At 31.9% G+C, this 20253-nt stretch overlaps 1 protein-coding gene across 2 annotated transcripts in view; it reads right to left on the bottom strand.

Moving 5' to 3' along the window:
* LOC114334818 (uncharacterized) overlaps positions 1-20253 on the bottom strand; it is a 905910-nt gene that overhangs the window by 526381 nt on the left and 359276 nt on the right. The gene's annotated exons all lie outside the window — the stretch shown is intronic.

The following is a 20253-nucleotide window of genomic DNA, read 5'->3' as shown; positions in this document are numbered from 1 at the left end:
AAGTTTGTTCGTAATCAGATTATGTAAATTAAAGCATTGCCTACTAGAGGTATAGCATAGCAAGTACTAGGTAAGTACATTATTTTTTTTACATTTTCCAAATAGGTATGAAGATAATTTTTTATTGGAATACAACTGAAACATTTAGAATTACGTACCTGTGGCTTTTCAAAACTATTTAAAAAGTCACTATAATTATAAATTTGATTTTATTTCTGTCCTCACAACAATAAAAACTAATATATTACACCACATTTTTGTTTACCGATAACCTCCATATTGAATAATTATTGACAGATCATTTCAACACCCAATCAGAGCCCGTATAAAGACTAATACCAAACTGTCGGTGTGCGCATGCGCGCAGACCAATATAAATTCTGTGCTCTTTTGCGTAAAGCGAGTTAAGTCCAAAAATAGTCGAAATTAGAAAATGCACTATCTGTATGTTAGAATTTGATATCTACATGTGTGTATAATTTGTCAAGTCCAATTCCATTTCTAAACTGAGATATTAATGAAAAACAATATGTGTAAAGCGTGTTAGGTCCTGAACTTAGATGCATGATTATTTAAGAAGCAGGAAGACTCAGTGTGTTAAGTCCCACAATTTTGGGACTTAACACACTGTACACTAATGAGTTATTAAGTGCGCCATGGGACGTTGCAAACTTTAAACGCGTTTATCTCAGAACTGTGTTTTAGGACTAAACTCTCTTTACGCACAGAGCACAGAATTCACCCTCAATTTCAATCGCACCTAAAGAAGTATAACTTCAAAAATTTTCCATGCACGGTTCATCATATTAATTAACCTGCATTCGTCGTATCTTTTTGCCAACTGTGTCTTAGAAATTGCAATAAAAACAGAGTTGTTTGTGTAAAAAAATGACTTTGTATTTGTTTAAGAATATTGCAAAACAAACGTGTTGTTTAATATTTTTTATGCCACTATGGAATTATTGTTTTAAACTACACGTGTGATGCAAATTTACATTCTGCATACACGTATGTACGTCCCATCATTAATTGACACGATATCATCTGAGCATCAAGATAAACTTTCTTGTCCGTGTGCTAACCGACAATAGCCCGAGCTTCCGCATATAATGAGCCATCGTGTTCATTTGCCAGATGGTTCGGAGGAGACGCCTGCCCGTCTGGTTTGAATTATAATTACCATTTATATGGAACACATTCTGCATACTCATTCACTTGATAATCAAAAAACCATGATGATGATGATGAGCATGTCGACAACATTTTAGCATTACGTCAATAAACCAACAACTCAAGCTGATATTTCTGCACAGAAATTATTTTTTTTAAATAGGTAAATCCCTTCCTGTTACTACAAAAAAAAATTACTGAATATTTAATCAAGTAAACGTATTTGTTACATGTATCTGCATATCTTCCTAGTAATAGGAAATATTGAAATAAAAATAAATTGAAGACACAAAGAAATACACAAAGTTGTAATGGATAGTTCTTCTGGACAACAGAGTCAGTAAAACGCAGGTTTGATTAAAATAAAAATACATTATTTTATCCCAATACAATAAAATAAAATTAAAGTAACCACATAATAATAGTTATTTATGTACCAAGTGAGTAAAGTGATTCTTTATGGAATGAGTCTGATATTACGAGAAGAGCGAGCGTAGCGAGCGAGGCGAGTAACAGACGAGTTCGATAAAGTGTCTTTACTGACGTGGTGCATACAAAATTTTATCGCCAACTTAATTTGATTGGAAAAAACTTAGAATTTTAATTCCGATTATTCGCACCTTAAAATTGACTACGTAAGAGTTTGGGCTCTGTAATTATTTAAAAAATAATATAAAATTTATAAAAAAAATTAATAGAAATCTGTCGTTTATTTAACTTCTTCAAAATCTCATTTTTTTAATTTTATTATCTTCATTATTTCGTAAAATTAATCATATTTAATTTAAATAATCCCAGAACGAAAAACTGAAGAATGAAGTACTGAAAGTTTGACAGCTTGGACAATGCCAAAATATATTTTATCTACAATTTCACTTTCTACAATAATTTGATATTGGTTTTAACACTTACTTGCAATTTACAATTTAGAACTTTTTCAATTTTATATGTCATAATAATTTCATGACAGTGGTGACAGATAACTTTTGCAAGATGGCCTCTTTCGATTTTTAATCGATAAGTAGTTATCAATATTAAATAATTGCTAAATCGGTCAAGTTTTAATTTATTTTATATGAATATAATTACAAAATACTACAGAATTTCACTTTTTGACATAAATTTAATTGATTATTTCATTCATAGGAGATTCTGACCAATAGAAAGCTACAAAAATAAAAATTAAACTGATATTTTTTAATAATATCCGTCAAATATTTATAACAACTGTGTGTTTAATTGTACTAATTTGTACATACATAAATAAATTACAATAAAATTTTGATTTTGAACAGTTTTATTCATGAAATAATCGCAACAAATTGCACTCGATCTCTAAAATTATTATCGAATTTTTGCCCTCGTGACACTTTGACATAATTTCACTCCCCTTCGGGTCGTGAAATTAAAACTGTCAAAGTGTCACTCGGGAAAAATTCGATAATTTTAGAGCTCTTGTGCAATTACTACTGATAATATCGCAAATTGTGTATAATATTTTTAATGATTAAAGTAAATAAATTTTAAGTTCACACAAATACTCGCCATTCGATTACTGCCATCGACCAGTTACATTCAATCTTGGTTAATTTGATTAATCGCGGCAGGTAAAGTAAAATTCTTCTTTCAGTACAATAAAGTGTTACTTTACTGCCGCAAATGAGGGCAAATGAATACAATAATGAATGACTTTAATGACGGTTAGCGATAAAATAACATTTTATTCTCCACTTCAGCTCGAAGGAAGTCTCCCTGGCAGTTATCGGTAAAGAAAAATAAAATTTTATGTATTTACTGACATTAAAATACGTAATACTAAGCTTTATCTTTAAACCAAGAGAAGTAAACTAAAAAGACAGATTCACACCCAAGAAAGTCACTAGAAATATCACCAAATACATCTTCTTTTTAGTAGATTATATCGGCTTTAACGGTAATCCATAAATATTATATTATACTAATACATCGCTAAAGAGTTTTAAAAACAACTGTTTTCTTATATAAAAACACACTAAAAATCTAAAAATTAAAGGAATAACGTAGAAAATAAAAAATACCGCTGATATAACTTAATTAACCTATAAAATGACAGAAGTGTCAAAATTTTATAAATGTCATTAGTGTCAAAATTTTATATCAGTGGAGTAACTCGCCTGAGGTTGGGCCAATTACAAACAAGCTTTACGGCGCGGGAAGTTTGAATTACTCCTCTTGGTTTAAAAACAGACTATAGTACATCTACACACATACAAGACAAATCTTCAAGATAAAGATGGAAGCAATCGTTCAATATACGATTAAAATCGCTGCGAGCGATTCATCAATTCTGAATCGCTCCACGGCTGGCTTCGACTCGATTTGTTTCGGCCCGGTTGGGTTCCACTATATCAGCACTCTAGATTAAACCAGTGAGTCTATTAAATCAATATTACATAAAAACACGGTTTGGCTCCATTTCAATCCGTTGGAGTCCGGCTAGCCACCGGCTGGGAGCAATGATTTTCTACCAGATCAGTTCTCTAGCTAGAACCGACTCTCTGTTAAAAATATTCAGAAAAGCAAAACGTACATTTTAAGTACTCTTTAAGATTTTTGGTAGTACTAATAATTTTTAAGTTAATTACATGAACAATTCCATTTTTTTTAATTTAAAAAAATATTTTATTTTGACCCCAATTTTTTTTTAAATGAGAACATTGAACCAATCATACTTATAGATAATACAAACCATACATAAGTAAAGTAACTTGTGAAGCGGTTACGATTAATTTTATTTGGGAAGCTAATTAGGGGGTGATTCTCGCGATTTTTGTATCAAAAATTAAAAGGGACCAATAATATTTTGAGCGTAACTCACTTATTTTTAATGTTAAAAGTTTTTTTAAAAAACAATAATAAACCATTTTTTTTAAACACTATAAAATTTTGTAATGAATTTTCCCCGAAATGTGCTCTGTTTTTTGGTTATTTCACATTAAAATACTCGATTTGGAATTTGACGAAGAGGAGCCTACTTTTCATTAGCTACAACTCTGCTTCTACTGGGTCTGCAGACCTCACGCGTACACCTTTTTTTCGATTTTTTATAAGCTATATTTTTACTAAGAATATTTTTTTCCCTAGAATACTTACTTTTTGAGTTATCGCCGAAAAACCGCCCAAAAACATATTATTTTTTTGTTAAAAATGAACATATTCACTCGCAAATAACTCGAAAAGTATTGACTTAGTGAAAAAACTCTATAGAACAAAAGTTGCTTAGATTTAGTCATTTTATCCAATTCCGGGCCTATTTTAAAAGAATATTTTTTTACTACCGAGAAAATATTTTTCCACCTACCTCTACCGAAAGTATACTTTTCCGGACCTGATTGTAGGGAGCAAAGTTGTACTTTTCCTCCCTAGGGAGGAAAATATTTTTCCTCCCTAGGGAGGAAAAGTAAAAGTGACGTCATGGTATTTCATTCATGAAATGTAACTTATTGACGCCCTGTACAATATCTATTTTCTATTACGTAAGTTTCTATACATTTTAACCTTTATTTATAAAACACTCTGTATTTTGCAGAATGGTAAAAAAACAGTAAATTGTTATTTTGATTTAACAATGTTTACATTATTAATTTGACTTATATTTGACAGTTGACAGTTATATTGTACGTACTTGTTAGTTTTAGTTCTAATAAATTTTGTTGGTTAGTTACATAAATAAATTAAGTAAAAATGAAAAAATGACTTGTTATTTGAGGAAGGTGGAAAAACCATATGTATAACATGGGAGTAAAGTGCCTTTTCCTCCCTTGAATGATTACTGCCCTCCGCTACGCGTCGGGCAGTAAACTTCATTCTCGGGAGGAAAAGTAGCACTTTCCTCCCTTGTTATACAAATAGCTATTTCACCCCGTATTTCCCAATTTTTGTAAAATGGAGGGGATGTAGAATTGTAAACTTTTTCTTATATAATAATAGACAATTTCAACTACCTATTCCCAAATTTTCATCCTTCCTTTATTTTTTTAGAGGTTTTCGTAAAATTTTGTGTTCCCTGATCGGGCTACTAGGCAAAATTGCATAGGTACTCTGACCAATTTAAAAACGATCTTAAAATAGAACAGATATCTTAAAACATAAGAAATAAGAAGGCATTTGGCCATAAAAGGGAAAACACCGCCGTGAAGAAATATTACACGTAAATACATAAGAGTTTTTAGGTCTATTTTAAGACCCATTGAATTTGAGTCTTAAGCAAAATATCAGAAAGTGAACCGACAGTGTAAATTCATTCATGAGTTTAAAATAGGTATCTATATATTCAAAAGACAAGACAAAACCTACAAGATCATTTACTAACATTGTTTTAGCAGAATATTCATATTATCATAACACAACACTGGCAAGTTTATAATTTTCATCTTTATGAATATATGTGTGAAACCCCGGTAGTTTCCCGTCTTAATATTGTCATAAAATTTTACAAGCTGTTGTTGTTGTGCTCTGTAAAAGCATCGTATAATTTCTCTACCGTAAAATGTAGTAAAGGGATACCGAACACCACCCAAAAAGAGAAACTATTAATTTAAATAATGAAACGTATTATAATGTGTGTGGCGCGAGTTTAAACAAAAAGCAGAAATGATAAAATAAGTGCCTGAGTTGACGTTTTAAGTTCATCTAAGTAGGGAAAGAGTTTTAAGAGTAGTTATATCTACAGTGAGCTGGAAAAAGTGTTACCCCTCCCTATTAACTTACTTATTTTTAACACATAAGCAAAACGACAGGTCGATTTTTACATTAATCATAGTATATTATAGCATCAATGTCGAATATTAAAGCGAAACTAAACAAAAATATCGGAGAGGACCACAAAAAACCAAGTGGTGTCTGCTAAAAAATGAGATAGAAGGTATATTCAGGAGCACAATAGTAGAAAAAATATGTTGGAACATGAAAGGAAGCCCTAACACAATTTGGAGCAAAATGGCCAATATTATTAGAGAGACGGCTATTGAAATACTTGGGAAAACGTCAGGAAACAAGTTTGAGGATAAAGAGACTTGGTGGTGGTCAAACGAAGTAAAAGGAAAAATAAAAGGGAAGAGAAAATTATATAAAAAGTGGCAAGAAACCAGATCCGGCACAGATCTTCAAAACTATATGGTGGCGAAAAAGGAAGCGAAAGTAGCAGTAGCAAAAGCCAAAGCAGAAGCGTATTCAAACCTATACGATCAACTTGATACCAAGGAAGGCGAAACGAAGATATATAAAATAGCCAAACAGAGAGCAAAGAAAGCAAAAGATTTTAATCAGATTAGATGTATCCGAGATGAAAATAATAAAATACTAGTTCACGAAAGGGATGTCAAAAAGAGGTGGAGAAAGTACTTTGACAGCTTATTAAATGAAGAATTTGACAGACAGCCTGTAGAGTCAACGGAGACAGTAGCAGCAATGGTCACCAAAATAACAAACGAGGAAGTGGCTCAAGTGCTTCAAAAAATAAAGAAAGGAAAAGTGGTAGGGCCAGATGATATTCCTGGGGAAGTTGGAGAGCATTGGGAGAGACAGGAACAAGGTGGCTAGCAGATCTATTTAATAGAATTATGAAAGTTGGGCAAATGCCAGACGAATGGAGAAGCAGTGTATTGGTACCTGTTTACAAAAACAAGGGAAATATACAACAATGTACAAACTACAGGGCTATAAAACTGCTTAGTCACACCATGAAAATATGGGAAAGAGTAATTGATAGACGGATACGTGAAGAGACCGAAATATCCGAAAATCAATTTGGCTTTATGCAGGGTAGATCAACAACAAATGCAATTTTCATTATAAGGCAGTTAATGAAAAAATATAGGAGTAAAGAAAAAACGCTCATATGATATTCATTGATCTTGAGAAAGCATATGATTAAGTTCTTCGAGAGATTATGTGGTGGGAACTCAATAAGAAAGGAGTCCCTGGTGAATATGTAAAGATTGTGAGGGATATGTATGAGGGAGTAACGACTAGTGTTAGGACAGGTGTGGGAGAGACTGATAAATTTCATGTGAAAGTAGGATTGCACCAAGGTTCTGTGCTTAGTCCGTATTTATTCTCGTTAGTTTTGGACCAAATAACAGCGACACTACAGGGTAACATTCCATGGTGCTTAATGTATTCTGATGATGTCGTTTTAGTGGGAAATAGTGAAAGAGACGTAGAACAAAAACTGAAATAGTGTAAACAAACTCTGGAGGAAAAAGGTTTAAAACTTAGTAGGACAAAAACAGAGTATTTGGAATGTTCATTTAAAGATGGAGTTATTACAAATAAAATGGTATCTTTTTATGGTGAAATGATTGTGAAAAGCAATAGTTTTTAGTACCTAGGATAGGTATTACAAAGTAATGGAGAAATAGATGGAGATGCATGCAGTAGAATTAGGGCTGGATGGATGAAGTGGAAAGAAGCGAGTGGTGTGTTGTGCGACAGAAAAATTCCAATGAAGCTGAAGGGAAAATTCTATAAAACAGCCATAAGACCGGCTATGATGTATGGAACTGAATGTTGGGAAGTGAAAAAGAAAGAGGAACAACGAATGCATGTGGCGGAAATGAGAATGCTTAGATGGATGAGTGGAGTGACAAAGAAGGATAAAATTAGAAATGAGTATATTAGAGGAAGTCTAGGTGTGGCACCAATTGATGCCAAAATGAAAGAGCATAGGTTAAGATGGTTTGGTCATGTTCAACGTCGAGACGTTAATCACCCAATACGAAGAATAGCTGAAGTGCAGATTCCTGAAAGGAGTAGGAGAGAAAGACCAAAGAAGACCTGGGGGGAGACGATAAGGCAGGACATGTTGGTAAAGGGGATTAACATTGATATGACCCAAGATAGAATTGTGTGGAGAAATGCAATTAGGGAAGCCGACCCCGCATAGGAATAAGGCAAAGAGAATGATGATGATTATAGCATCAATGTTTCGAACTTTACGAGTTCTATATTCAGGTGACAGGCATAATTTTTTTTAATGGGGAAGTACATCGTGTTATACCTCTTTTACAAGCTTTTGAAATACTGATTACAAAAATGTATAACACATGAATCCTTTTTGAGAAAGTAAGCGCAAAATTTAGGTTGAGTTAGTAGGTCTAAAGTAACACCACCATGGAAATGGCCACAACCTCTCTCTTGGTATAAAAGTAAGAATGCTGAGATGCTACATCTTCTCTGGCATTTTTTATGGTGTTGAATCTTTGAACTTGAAAGATAATATGTCCAGAAAATTTGAGTTATTTGAGATGTGGCTATAGAGAAGAATACTTAAAATCTAAAAATCTTAATCTTAAATAAATAGGAGGTTCTCAAAACAATGAAATTGAGAGTTACTGATCACCATAAAATCTTGAAAGTTAGAATATTTAGGACACATTATGCAAAATTAATCCAGATATGCCTTCCTACCAGCCATCCTACAAGAATAAATATTTAGAAAGCGACGTCTAGAAAAAAGAAGAACTTCCTGCGCTTTTGAAGACAGGTTGTGAATGCAATTATAGATTCCTTTGTCAAGTCTTTTATCACTCTGTTCTGCTTTATTCTTCCATCATAAAAATCGCAGAGGATAAATAATTCGAATTTTAGTTCATATCTCATTTTAACTTACGATTCATAGATGATGCAACAAAGCAAAATAATTACAAAAGGTGCAACTAGCACCTTTTTTGAAAATTAAATATAATTCTATCTTCCCCACGTTCCGTAGCAAGCTCTCTAGGTGGACGTCTGGAAAAGAAAAATAATAGTTATTTATGTACCAAGTCAGTAAAAAGTCTTTACTGCCGTGGTGCATACAAAACTTTATCGCCAATCTATCTACATCATTACACACTCAGACTCATTAGTACGTTCTTTCACGGTTTTTGCTCTAAATTTTAAAGAACCCCTTGGATTGACATGAAATTTGGCATACGCATAGCTTACATGTCAAAGAAAAAAAGTGATATTGTGCCGATGTGTGCTTTTGCCTTGGGGGTGACTTTCACCCCCTCTTGTGGGGGAAAAAATATATGTCCAAAATAAGTCCGGAAATGGGTAAGCTGACTAATTTTAAGTAACTTTTGTTCTATAGAGCTTTTTCGCCAAGTCAACACTTTTCGAGTTATTTGCGAGTGAATATGTTCATTTTTCAACAAACTAACCACATTTTTAGACGGTTTTTCGCAAATAACTCACAAAGTAAGTATTTTGTCGAAAAAAACGTTCTTAGCAAAAATATAGCCTATAAAAAAGTAAAAAAAATGGTGTACGCGTTAGGTGTCTGGACCTCGTAGAACCAGAGTTATAGCCAATTAAAAACAGATTCATATTCACCAAATCTCAAATAGAATATTTCGACGTGAAATATTAAAAAAATTAAGCAATTTTTGGGGAAACCTATTATAGCTTTTTTAAAGTGTTTAAAAAAGCCTTATTTCTATTTTTATAAAAAGTTTTTAGCATTAACTTTAAGCAAGTTACGCTCAAAATAAAGTTGGTCCCTTTTGTTTTGGCAAATAAAAAATCGGGAAGACCACCCCCTAATTAGCAACTTAAACGAAATTAATCGTTACTGCTCCACAAATTATTTCACTTATGTTGTGTTTACATGATTTGAAAATATCATCGATTCAAAGTGCCTATTTTTGATAAAATTTGGTTTTAAAGTAAAATTTTAAAAAATTTTAATTATGACAAATATGCTTTTTTTTTAAATAATTTAAAATTTTTTAGAGCTACCAAAAATCTCGAAAAACAAAGTCAGCATTGCTTTTCTGAATATCATGTATTTTTTGTTTTTCTGTTAGACAAAAATTGATTAAGATTTGGTGTTTCTAAATTTGCATACATTCGTGATCAGTGACTCGTTCAACCCCTTTTAACTGCAGCCCTTTCAAAAATAAGGACTTTGAACCGATGAAACTTAAAGATCATATAAACAATACATACAGGAGTCAAGAGACTTGTGAAGTCGTAACGATTAAGTTCATTTGAGATACTAATTAGGGGGTGATTTTCCCGATTTTCTTACCAAAAAAAAGAACTAACTTTATTTTGAGCGTAACTTGTTTACTTTTGATGCTAGAAATTAAAAAAAAATTAAACACTTTAAATAAGTTGTAATGAGTTTTCCCCGAAATGTGCTTCATTTTTGGTTATTTCACGTTAAATTATTCCATTTGGAATTTGACGAATATGAACCTATTTTTCATTAGCTATAACTCTGCTTTTACTAGTTATAGAGACGTGATATATACACAATTTTTTTAAACTTTTTACAGGCTATATTTTTGCTAAGAATGTTTTTTTAGACAAAATACTTACTATTTGCGTTATTTGTGAAAAACCGTCTAAAAGCGTGGTTTTTTTGTTGAAAGAATGAACATATTCACTGGCAAATAACTCGAAAAGTATTGACTTGGTGAAAAAACTCTATAGAACAAAAGTTACTTAAAATTAGTCAGTTAATCCATTTCCGGAGTTACTTTGGACGAATATTTTTTCAACCACACAAGGGGGTGAAAACCACCCCCAGGGCAAAAGCACATATTGGCACAATATCACTTTTCTCTTTAACTTGTTATCTATGTGTATGCCAAATTTAATGCCAATCCAAGCAGTTCTTTAAAATTTAGAGGTTTTGCAATATTTTGCTGTTAAAGAACGTACTACATAGTCCATCACACTTCAGTCCAGTGTTAGTGTAATCACAATCAAACATCGACACAATTAACCCACTCACCAACTCCGGATCGGAGATGGCAGCTACCGCTCAGGGCGGTTACAGTTCCAGCAAAGTATCTTTTTAGTCCATAGTACCTTTGCCACGGCAGAGTTCCAACTCACTCAACTGCATAATTGCCGTTTGACATCCTTTCCAGTTCAGTACACCGATAAAGAACTAATTTAATGATTTTTTTTTCTCTTCTTAAGTACACTCTCGGTAGCCATCACTCCTTGGTTCCGTTGGAGAAGTGGCACGTAGTGAAAGTTGCGCTGGTATCGAAGCACATACGGTTCTCTTCTGAATAGCTGTCGAATGCCGGGCGGAAGGATATCGTTACACGTTTTAACAGGATATCCATGGCTTTTTCAAGAAATATTATTAATAGAGAGCGGAATATATGCAACACAACGTTACCAAAATATGCGCATACATATGCATTACTTTTACTACAAATATGCAGGAATTTTTTCTAAATTTGTCTAAATATGCAAATGCATATTAAAAATACTCAAAAATAAAACAATGTATTAAGTCGTAAGATCTACAGAAAAGTTACCTTCAAAAATACGTACAACTTTCCTCAAACAATCGAAGCCCTCATTTTTTTCTAAAACATTTTTTAATTTATTTCTAATTGTAATCCCTGTATTTCCGGGAATTTTTTGACAATGAGCAGAAAAAGTGTTAACAAGATTAACCGAATCACTTAATTGTAAATTCCTTTGTTCTAATGACTTTATTAGATCTGGTAAAAAACTAAAATTAACTTTTATGAACATAAGTTCTTTAGCAATTTGTACGTTACTTAAAGAACAAAGTACGTTACTTAAGCTGAAGAACAAAAGCGGAATTGTGTACAATTTGATGGATTTTTGTATTTTGATGCTTCTCTCTATGTCCGTCTTTATAGAAGTAAAAGCGAATTTGTCGAATAAAAACACTCTTTCCAGAAAAATTTCTTTTGTGATGCTTTTGTTTGTCAGTTCCTCATTTAAAAAATGAAATGTGAAAATGAATGTAACTTACGATTTTGGAACAGGCCTTGCAAAATACTTTGTCTCCACTTAGCTTGAACTCGGGAAAACACTTTATCCAAGCACTTTTTTGAATTGTAGACATATTTAAATTTAATATATACCAATCACTTCAAAAACACTAAATACGATACAACGTTTACTTTAAACAAATGTTGGCCGGAAACTGACAAAATAATTATTAGACCCTTAAAAGCAGGTACGTACCTACGACTTGCTACGCTAATAAAATAATATTTTTCTGGGAACACCCATAATTGTTAAATTCAGGTAGTAATGGGAAAGTCCAGATGAGCGATAGATAGATAAATAACGAGCTCGTTCATATCGAAATTATAAAATTCCAACTAAGAGGAAAATTTTAAACTTTTATAAAATTTATTTTTAAAATATGCAAAATAAATTGTGTTTAGCTTAAATATGCAATGTTGTGTTTGTTGTCTGAAAATATGCAATATATGCATCTATATGCACTTTGCATATATTCCGCTCTCTAATTATTAACTAAAAAACAATTTATCAAAAGGTATAATACAGTTTAAAAACTTTGACTTACCAAGCTTGCAAATTAACGATATTTTAAGCAAGCCAAGTGGCGTATTGTAGGATAATATCAGTGTAGTCTCAGCAGAAATTCAATTAGAATAAATATGATCGGAGCAGCGGAGGAATTGAAGAAGGTTGAGTTGGCAACAGGGCTTCTGTAGTCGTTCGTTTCGTATGCATACGTCATCCGGTCGCTTAGGACGATAAGGGATTTAACCTCTAACATGCATGATTACTTTCTGCTCGTGACTTTTATTTTTAAATGATAAAAAGTTCGGAAAGCGACGGAACAACGGATGATGTTTGAATACTAAATATTATGCCAGTCGTTTCTCTGCTCCTACTGGCTCTAAGTGAGCTGAGACTTATTATTTTTCTGTGCTGCTGTGGAAGGATTTCCGCAGGATACTTTTTCGGAGCTAAAAATTCAGTTACTAGAGGTTTTGTGTGAGCTTTTCTAATGGTATTTACACAACAAGGAACATTTTTATTCTTTGTCAAAAGTATCGTTGCGAATAAAGAATCAACCACAATGTTAGAGTGAACGATTTGTTTGAGGTGGAGCTTTTCACATAGGAAAATAGTTTTAATCTTAATTTTTTTGTTAGTCCTGTCACCAGGAGGGGTACAACGGCCTCCTTAATTCAGATGGACTTAACCAAGTTTTTTTTATATATATTTTGACCCGCAGAATACGAATTTTTTGGGTAACAGTTGATCCGGATGTCGATAAAATTGTTATAGACAAAGAACTTGAGGAATTACATAACAGTGATTTCTCGCAAAACAAAACATCTTTTTGTATTTTTTGGGTCATTCTAGGCAAAAAATGATCTGACAAATTTTCTCGTAGGATGCATATTTTTCGAGATAACCGCAGTTGAACTTTCAAAAAATCAAAAAATTGCAATCTCATAACCCGAATAACTTTTGATTAAAAAATAAAATAGCAATTCTGCTTACCTCATTTGAAAGTATAAGTCAAATTATATCGGTTTTGATTATTTGCATTGCTAAACATTTAATATTTTATTGTTAAACAAAGCTACAAACACCTAGTGCGTGAGTGATGTTTTCTATGATTTCTCATTTAAAATCGAACGAGTAGGTAGAGTAGCTACAAGTGCAAGCGAGGCAATTTCTACGTAGCATGCGTTAAAACGCATGTATTAGGCACGGGAAACACTATGTGTTTATAGCTTTGTTTAACAATAAAAAAATTAATTTTTAGGAATCAAAATAATCAAAACCGATATAATTTGACTTAAACTTTCAAATGCGGTAAGCAGAATTGCTACTTTATTTTTTAATAAAAAGTTATTCGGGTTAAAAAATTGCAATTTTTCGATTTTTTGAAAGTTCAACCGCGGTTATCTCGAAAACTATGCATTCTACGGAAAAACTTGTAGGAATATTTTTTGTTTAAAATCACCCAAAAAATACAAAAAGATGTTTTGTTTTGCGAGAAATCGCTGTTATGTAATTCCTCAAGTTCTTTGTCTATAACAATCTTATCGACATCCGGATCAACTGTTACCCAAAAAATTCGTATTCTACGGGTCAAAATATATAAAAAACTTGGGTAAGTCCATCTGAATTAAGGAGGCCGTTGTACCCACCCTGGCGACAGGACTATGTGTTGAAATCAAGATAAATTAATCGTTGGGCTGAAAGGTTCGTAGGTTAACATACAAAGAATTTTTTGTGATGAAATTTGGGCAATATATACTCCGTCTAATATATTTACCGTTGCACGCCATCCGCGTCATAGTCCGTGACGTCACATGATAACAACACGAAATATTTAGGCGGTGGGTGTGTTATTTTTTAGAATCATTTTGACGAGTAGGTACACTGGAATTACAGCCACTATATATATTTTATTATATACGCGTAGAAGTAATATTTGAAGATTTCTTTTAATGCTAACTTAAAGAAATATACAATAGTATGTTTCATTTAATTTGTATATAAGGATTATAAAGCGTTTTTATGAAGCACATTTGTTCGGAACACACTGTAACTGCAATCGAACGAAGGTGATATTTTGGCATAAATTAGTAACATTTATTTGACAGTTGCGGTGATGACACTTCATATTTGTTTTTATTCTTTACTATAAGTATTTGTTTTATGATATTTACTGTTTTTATTATTTACTTTAACGTAAGATTATAACTTAATTCTTGTTTTCTATTTCTAAAGTATTTATTTATTTACATTGAATATTAATTTGTTTTGTTGTAAAATCCACTTTCTCAAAAATTATGTGATATACTTGATTTAAAATGAATTCAAGAAATTTTTGGAATTGGGCAACAATGTCAACTTAGATCTCTGATCTGATAAACTAATTCACATAAAATCTCATAAACTAATAGTTTGACAGCTGTCAAATTTATACACGCATCTTTTGAAGGTTATGTGTCAGCCTACGAACTTTTCATCCCATCATATCGAATAAAGGCCTTTTTATACATTTACCATTCTTGGTCCCTGGACTAAAATGATCTTTAACGAATCCTGATAATACAAAAATGGTTTAGAAATACGTTTATAATTGGCTTAAAATCTAATACCATCAGATCGGTAATTGGGTATTGAATGGACTCCAAATATTATTAGGTTTGTTCTAGCTCACTGTCAAACTAGTCAGAAACCGTCAGCAAACAGTTGGTCAGTGAGAGAACATAATACAGTCACCAGTGCTATCCCCTCTACTCGCGCTGGTCCACTATTAGCTGATGGTTTCAAACCGTTTGAAACTGATGCTAGAACAAACCTAATATAATGCGAGGTGAAACTACTTATAAAATTCTCGCAAAATAAGAAAAATATAGAGACTCGAGATCGCCTTGCATCTTTGGATTCGATTTATTTAGCGGACAAAGGAACACAGTTTTCGGTATTCTTTAAGATCTCTTGTTAAGCTATTTAAACTGAAATTTCTGGATATTTTACTAATATTAACTAATATATTTATTAAGAATAAATTACTAACGTTAGTTAATATATTAGTAAACATGTTTATGAGCTTTATTTAGATTTTGTTTGTATGAGATAATTACCTCCCCTAATTAATTTGAACCATACCTATATTATAACTCTAAAATTATTTTAATAATTTCGCAAATGTACAAGCAAACAAACGTCTGTCGTGTCTTCCCCTCACGGTTGCATATAACTCGGTTTTACTGTGCATGCTTTAATTGTACATATTTTGGTCCTTCGAGCAGGATAACATAATAAATTTTTATTTCTCTCTGTCTTTCTCAATATCTCTTTATAACTCTCTAATGCAATATAGCACATTGTCCTTCACGTTAGTATACGCTTAAACTACTTTAATTGCCCACAAAATAGTCCTAACCCCTCGACTAATAAGATCTTTAACGAAACCTGATGAATCAAAAATGGTTTCACTAGTTTGAAAATACGTCTTTAATTAGCTTAAAATCTTATACGATCAGACCGGTAATTGGGTATTGAATGGACTCCAAATAATAATATAATAAGAGGTAAATCTGCTTATAAAATAAAAAAATATATAGAGACTCGAGATCGCATCTCTGGATTCGATTTATAAGTTTAGCGGACAAAAGAACACAATATTCGCTATTCTTTAAGATCTCTTGTTAAACTATTTAAACTGAAATTACTGGATATGCTTCTGAAGGAAAATAAATAGAACGGTGCGCTAAAGAATACAACTTTATAAATAGAAAATTTTCAATTTGGCGCAAGAAGTTAATATGTTTATAAACTTTATGTTCTTCTGAAGCTATTTTCTTGTGGCATTTTTGCAATTAACTAGTTTTGATGGGAAATAGGCCACAATTTTACTAAAAAAATGATTTTATTAACGTTTCAACGCCCAAATTGAGTGTCAAAACTTTATTTCCTATCAAAACTAATTAATTTATAAACTTTATTTACATTTTGTTTGTATAAGATAATTACCTCCCCTAATTAATTTGAACCATACCTATAATATAGCCCTAATGACTCTAAAATTATTTTAGTAATTTCGCAAATATGCACGTTTAATTGTACATATTTTGGTCCTTCGAGCCGGATAGCATAATAAATCTTTATTTTTCTGTCTCTTTCTCATTATCTCTTTGAATGGCTACAAAACAGTGCTAGCCCCTGGACTAATAAGATCTTTGATGAAATCTGATGATACAAAAATGGTTTCACAAATAGTTTGAAAATACGTTTATAATTGGCCTAAAATCTAATACCATTAGATCGGTAATTGGGCATTAAACGGACTCCAGCTAAATAATATAATAAAAGGTGAAGCTGCTTATAAAATATCTCGCAAAATAGGAAAAATATAGATACTCGAGATCGCATCTCTGGATTCGATTTATAAGTTTAGCGGACAAAAGAACACAGTCTTCGCTATTCTTTAAGATCTCTTGTTAAACTATTTAAACTGAAATTACTGGATATGCTTCCGAAGGAAAATAAATAGAACGGTGCGCTAAAGGATACAACTTTATGAATAGAAAATTTCCAATTTGGTGGAAGAACTTTCGGAAGCGAATGTTTACAAACATTTTTCATTAAGGTAAGGATTTGTTTTTAATTAAACTTTCGGTGTAGTTTCTTAAAAGGTTTTGATATAATATTCATATTGTTACCAAGTTTGTTGAGAGGTAGGTTACATTTAATAAATAAACTGCATCATCACTTCTGCACCTCTGTTAATTTTTATTAATTGAGTTTATTAATCATGCAAGCTGAATGTTTGCAGTGACACTGGAAATATTTTCTTGTGACATTTTTGTTGATATCAATAATATCCACTCGCTCTACAATATATACAGCATCGCTACAGGATTTGTAGACCCCTAGCTTTCTTGGTTCTTTCCCTCCATATCTTCTGGCTTCTTGCTTTTCTTCTTTAATCTCTGATGCCTATTTCTGACAAATCTTACTTTAATGCTTCCAACTTTTCCTTTTTTAACATCCTCTTCTGTTTTTCCTATTTCTCTCTCCTTCAGCATTGTTTTATCATTTCGAATCTCTAGCATTCAAAATGTGATCAAGCCATCCAGCTCCTTGCAACCGTATTTTAGCAATTATTGGTTTTGCATTTATCCTTATAGTCCAGGGCGCATCTGTTTTGAGATGGACGTTGAGAGGTGACTCATATTTTTTGCAGAAATTGCTTGGAATTAACTCATATAATAACAATTGAGTTATCCTCCCACTCAAAAGGGTCTGGAACATTGTTTAAATAATCAAAATGTCAAAAAATTTACTACAATATAGGATTAGTTAAAATTTTTTAAAATTGTCACCCTTGTTGCAAAATAGCAATAATTGCGAAAAAAACCATAAAAAAAACAAGTATTCCCATTTTATGTTTTTCAATCATTTATGCTACACTTGGGACCTTCATATTTTATCCAGGAAAACTATATCATATAGTAAAACAATCCTGTAAATTTCATTAAGATAGCCTTAATAGATTTTGCAAAATAAATTTTATAATCCAGCTTTCGCAAAGAAAAATCATTTTTTCAAAAGATTGCAGGACTGAAACTAAAGCAGATGGCAAGTTGAATTTTTTTTTACATATAGAAGAATACTGTACCTTTCATTTTCAATTTGCAAAATCTAAGTCGGTTAACTAACACGGCGTCAGGATTTTTTTTAAATAAACATTAATTTTCGGTGCTAGGCGCAGGACAGCGGTGTTTGATTCACATAAGTTAGTTTCCACAAAAATTTCTTCCAATCTTTATCTAATATGTATATTATTTTCTTGCTCCATATTTTGTTGTATTTTAATATTTTAATTCGACAAAAATCAAACTAATTTGATTATTGTTTGTGAAATATGGTTTAAACAATTGCATATGTTTAAAAATAATAAACTTTTCTTCTCTTAGTTAAAATATATGAAGAAAGTTTTTGCTAATGTTATTTTAAAGAACAGAGTATGTGTTTTTAGTTTGCAATAAACAAATATATTTATTTATATCTAAATGTACTAAAAATTAAAATTTATCAATGATTATCAAAGGTCATTGGAATGCCCAATCAGAGCAAACGTATCTGCTGTCCTGCGCGTAGCACCAAAAATTAATGTTTATATTAAAAGAATTCTGACGTCGTGGTAGTTAATCGTTTTTAATTATGCAAATTGCAAATGAAAGGTACAGTATTCTTCTATATGCAAAAAAAATCAACTTGCTGTGTGCTTTATTCTCAGTCCTGCAACATTTAGAAAAAAATTTTTTACTATAAGTCGTAATATAAGTACATATTTTAATTATTTTTTAGTCATTATGGCAAAAAATATATTTTTCTTTGTAAACAATACTTTTTCTCCTGTAAAAAATCACATTTAAAAAAATTTTTTATTAGTAATTTTATGTATCATGGAATCCAGTTATGCCATGATTCCAGTTATAAATCCCAATTGGCTTACTGAAAAGGAACTCCAAGTATTCACTGATGCCGAATAAGGTTTATAACAAACAACTAAATGTATTTTTTCAAAAAGAAATTAAACAAATCCGCTGTTTTTAAGTGTATTTTCTTGTGGCGTACAAAGTACGCCACGCGTGTAGTTATGTTATAACTTGATGCGCGGGTAGTTAAAGGTTAAAATTAAACTTCTATTCACTGTGACTAGCCTTGAAAATCTCTCTTATATTGTTATTTATTGTGTTCCTAGTTATCATGTTCCAGTAGCCTTATCAGCGTTTTTGGTATCTCTAATGTTCTCATGGCTTCTAATAGCATTCTTAGGTTTAGGAGTCATATGCCTATTTAAAATCAATAATATAATGGAATTCTAAGGTTTGCTCGTAGCTATTATTTTGAATTAATTTTAACGTTGTATGTTATTATAACCTTTTGAACTCGAGAATATAACAACTCGAGAATAACTGGATTGATTTGGCTAATTTTGAAATATTTGTAGAAATCCAAGTAAAGTTTGGTATACAATAAACAACAATTTTATTACGAGGAAAACGAAAAGCCCTAGATACAAAGTTTACTACTTTTTAAACAATTAGAATAATTGAAATAAAAATATAATAAACAATATTTTAAATCCAAGACTTTTCGTTAATAAACTGCTTTCTGGCTGCATCCCATATCTCCGGATTTTACAATATATAATCACATAGAGACGACGAAATAGGAGAAAGCAAATAGAGGACACTTAGGCCACGCATTTACCTTCTCTTCGTCTAGGAAAAGGACCGAAAGACAGTTTCTAAATACTCACAAATTGAGTAAAAATGAAAAAGATAAAAAAGGGTTCAAGGCAGGTTTTGTTTATATTCGATTCAGAGTTGGACTACCATCTCCATATAGTAACTATTTCAGCATCCTTATGCATCATCAGTGAAGATTATGCAGTCACAACTCTGAAGGGAATACAAACATTCTGCCCCTTTTAAAGCAAACCATCGCGATGCGATGAACCCGCCTTTTGAGACGCAATACAGCGACATCTCTCGTATTACGAGGAAAACGAAAGGCCCTAGATACAAAGTTTACTACTTTTTAAACAATTAGAATAATTGAAATAAAAATATAATAAACAATATTTTAAATCCAAGACTTTTCGTTAATAAACTGCTTTCTGGCTGCATCCCATATCTCCGGATTTTACAATATATAATCATATAGAGACGACGAAATAGGAGAAAGCAAATAGAGGACACTTAGGCCACGCATTTACCTTCTCTTCGTCTAGGAAAAGGACCGAAAGACAGT

The sequence above is a fragment of the Diabrotica virgifera genome, chromosome 9 (assembly GCF_917563875.1).
Source record: "Diabrotica virgifera virgifera chromosome 9, PGI_DIABVI_V3a".
NCBI classification, from domain to species: domain Eukaryota; kingdom Metazoa; phylum Arthropoda; class Insecta; order Coleoptera; family Chrysomelidae; genus Diabrotica; species Diabrotica virgifera.
This window is presented reverse-complemented; position numbering and strand designations above follow the sequence as displayed.